The sequence below is a fragment of the Corvus brachyrhynchos genome, unplaced genomic scaffold (genome assembly GCF_000691975.1).
Source record: "Corvus brachyrhynchos isolate BGI_N302 unplaced genomic scaffold, ASM69197v1 scaffold115, whole genome shotgun sequence".
NCBI lineage: Eukaryota > Metazoa > Chordata > Aves > Passeriformes > Corvidae > Corvus > Corvus brachyrhynchos.
Genome location: NW_008239553.1, coordinates 23,081,622 through 23,085,592, shown reverse-complemented (window position 1 = coordinate 23,085,592; position 3,971 = coordinate 23,081,622). Strand labels below are relative to the sequence as shown.

Genomic DNA, 3,971 nt, shown 5'->3' with positions numbered 1-3,971 from the left:
CCCCCCCGCCGCCGTGGTTCAGGGCAAGGCTGCAGCCGGGGAGAGGACGGCGGGAGCGCGGCTGTGACAGGGGGCAACAGGACAGCCCGAGCGTGGTGGTGGTGTGCTGGAACTACAGCCCTTGGACAGACTAGACAGCCAGCCAGACCCCGTCTCCAAAAGCGCTGGAACTGGATATTTCCACTCCTGGGCTGTCCTGGGACAGTCAGTGTCAAAGGCAGCAGCCGGAGGACAGGCTCAGATACAGGCAGTACCATGGGCCGGGAAGTTCTTCTGCTGCCCTTACTGAAAGGGGAAAAAACATAAAGCCCATAAAACTGCTGTAGTAGACTAGTCCGTGGCCTTGTTCATACATATCCCATACCTCGTGTTCTGCATGTTGAAAGCCGTTTGCGTAACGTGAGTGCCAAGAGTTAACATCTGCTGAGTACCTGGCGTGGCTGCCACCTTTCAGAGAGCACACACACGTCAGTCCCGTTTCTCAAACTCGTGAATTGTCAGAGACTCCCTGCTTTGTGCTGTGGATGCCAAGACAAACCAGACGACGCTTCAGAAAGCATTTTACCCAAGGTAAAGTTTACAGCTTTTCACCAATTTCACATGGTAGTAACTTTTAGCCTTTCTGGGATCATGTCAGAACACAGTAGAGAGGCATGTGAGTGCTGATTTGGTAGGAATGCGGCAGAGCTGACACAGCATCCCCGCTTCAGACCTCTGTCCCAGTGAGGTGTCTGCCCGCTCAGCTGCAGCTGCACAGCCAAGCGACTCAGAGGTGGCACCCCACGCTTTGCTCAGGCCCTCTGCAAAGGGTGTCACATCAGAAAGGTGTGTGGAGCTTTTTAATTTTTTTTTAAAGATTTCGAATAAGCATTCAGTTTCCAAAGGCATGCATACCAGGGTGCTTACAGCAGCCCTATGGAAAAAAAAACCCACTCTCAAAAAACTCCTGCTGAGACTAAGCCATGTATTTAAGCCCACCTAGCACACTTTATAACTGACCCAGATAAAGGCTTTTCCTTGCGCATGCCCTTCAAAAGTCTTCCCTTATCCTTCAAGTCTTACAGATGGTAAACAAAGCTGCCTATCTCACTGCTGCTAACAGAACTGCAGTCAGGTCAGAGCAACACCATAAAGTGCCGTCAGATATTACCAGGATAAGTAGTGCTTGGAATTTGCTTGGGAACAAGTTCCACAGTCCATTAAATCAGGATGCCTTCCTGTGAAACCACTCACCCTGTATCTTTGCTTCACAGATGCTTTTACATAGTGGCAGTGACTATATCCATACAAGTCAACACATATTTCAAAGTCTGTGAACTAAAAATATTGAATCTGGGATCAAAATTAACTTGTCTATTTCCCCTCCCTGCACCCCAAACTGGAGTAATAAAAAGCCATAAGTCTGTAAATCCACAGCCAAGGCCTTTACAGAAGAAAGAAGCAGAAACCTTCTGCCCAAGGTTTTTAGCTGATATCATACACTACCATGGTGTCAGTTTTGCAATAACATTACTAAAGCTTAAATTCCTCAGGGCAGCACAAGCATCTTGGGCCAAACAGACCTTGCTTTTAGGCACATGTCCCCTGTGACATCTGATAACAGGCATAAGCCTCCAGGTTCCCTTGGAACCAAACATTGCTTAAGAAAGATTCAAATCAACTTTAGGCTGGTCTCATTATTTTGCAGATGGAGGTCCTTTCAGATTACCAACATCACAGGGAGCTTATCCTGCAGAAACACCAGGGGAAAAGGCTAAGAAAGCTGGCAGAGACATTCTTTCCAGCAAGACTGATACTCAAGTTCTTAATTTTTGTAGTTCAACCAACTCTATTACATGAGGAAAAAGCATGATGTTCCACTTCATCAAATATCTACACCTGATTAATCCAAATCCCTCTAACAGCACTGCACTTGCAGCTCACTAAACAGATGCGCTTGCAGGCACTACAGCGTCAGTGAATACAGCAGGCAGGTTCTCAAGAAGATCCACATACAGAGACTAATCAATTTAACTGTTCTTTCAGCCAGAACATGCTCATTTTGCTACAGATTGTCAGAATTCACATTTAAATTCATCACATCCACTCTTGCATTCAACACCACACCAGAGGTTTTATTATCACCAGTTTCTGAAGCACTGAAACAATTTTAGTTTCCCTTCAAAATAGATACAAGATTATTTTAGCATCATATTTCAGAGGAGAAAAGAGCAAAATATCTAGTGAATTCAGCTCTCAGACAAATCTTTTCAATACAGTGTGCTTAAAGAGAGCTAAACAAACTCTCCAAACCAAGACACCACAAACCAGAGTAAGAACAGGAAATCAAAGCACAAACTTAAAACCAGCTTATGTCCAGCTATCAGGAATGACCAACAAAATCAGAGCCCAGGAAGGAAGAAAAACTAGACTTTAACTCCGTGAATAAAAAAGCAACCAACCATCCCTGTACCACATAGCTGACTGAAGGAGAAAATGGCCAGTGGTAAGAGATGCAAGGGAGTAGCTGTTCTCCTTAGTTACACCCGCCTTCCCTTGTCACACCAAAAACCTGTCCCTAGCACCTGAGTCCTCAGCACAGCGGATTATTAATTATATTGACTGAGGGATGCTAGCTGGCCTTCTTCTCATTCTTTCAGTCTGCAGGAATCATCTCAGCAATGTCCCAAAGATCCTTGAAGCTACTTGCCACACTTCTGACACACCACCAGTAAAAATGAAGGCAACTATAAAGTGTCTGGTTTTTGGGGCTACATCTATTCTCCAAAAGGTGTTCACAGTGAATACAGCCACAACATGGAGAAATGCAGCAAGATCAATCTAACACACCCTACAGGAGTAGGAAAGCCAATGCAATATGGAAAGAAATCAGGCATGATCCCTCCTTGCCTTTTCTCCCAGGAGGTTTTCATTCCCTCCTCCAAGGTGCCAGCTTTTGGGATGCCACACTGATAATAATCAATAAACACTCCAATACGTTTTTATTTGAACATTCAGTGTTCCCATATCCCTGATGAGGATTCATCAACTACTGCAGGTACCTGCATTAGTACCACTCCTGCTGGGACCCTGCCTGTGATACTCTCCTGGCTTTATCCTAGCATCATTAGAGCTAACCCAGGAGTAAGCAAACTTGAACAGCTCAAACCAGTCTTTATTTACATGCTCAGGATGGAACAAATAAGTAAAAGCACGTGGTTACAGAAGCATCACCATGCTTGGAGCAGGATGGTGAGAAAGCAAACTGTGACAAGGTCCTGAAGTCCCGTGATGGTAAATCACCCCCTCCTGCTGGGATGACAGGTTTTCTTCCACCAGTCTTCCACACAGTCACTGTATGACTCTCCGCAGGCCTGGCCAGGGCTGAGGAACAGGATTCCTCCCACAGAAGCACATGAAGAAGAAAGAGATACAGACTCTTTTAACCACGAGTGCATCCGTGATCGACCGGTCAGACCACTGTCACACGGCAGACGACCAGGAGGAGCTTAAAATCACCGTGGGAGGGCAGCGTGCCCCGGGCGGTCGTAGGGGCCCACCTCGAGTCGGGTGAGCCCTGCCGGGCCCGGAGCCTCCTCCCAGCCTTGCTGCGGTGGGAGGAGAGGGACGATGTGGGTGTGAGGCAGAGCACAATCAGCAGCGCCGGGCCAAGCGCTCGAACGAAGGAAGACTGTCCTCCACCTTCTGAGCTAAGCCCCCACCTGATAAAGGAGAGCAAACCAGAAAAGCCGGGATCATGGAAAAACCCTAAAAACCCCCAGCCCTGGCCCCATGTTTGCTCTTCTGCCTGCCCCAACTCCCCTGCGGCGGCACCTCGATCCTTCTCTGGGTTCTGCTCATGACAAACAACCTCACGGCTAATCCCGGGACAAGCATGCCCTGACGGACAGCGCTCGCTGTTCATTACTGTTCAGTGCTTCATGGCTGCGAACACCCCCAGAGCGAACGGCAGCTTCGTGCGAAGTTCCACC

At 47.6% G+C, this 3,971-nt stretch overlaps 1 long non-coding RNA gene across 1 annotated transcript; it reads right to left on the bottom strand.

Moving 5' to 3' along the window:
- Nucleotides 1–2,093: 2,093 nt before the first annotated feature.
- LOC108448553 lies at nucleotides 2,094–3,965 on the bottom strand. The gene is made up of 2 exons (XR_001864477.1): nucleotides 3,814–3,965; nucleotides 2,094–3,701 (listed from the first exon to the last, which is right to left on the bottom strand). It is a non-coding gene; the product is annotated as an uncharacterized LOC108448553 (long non-coding RNA).
- Nucleotides 3,966–3,971: the final 6 nt, after the last annotated feature.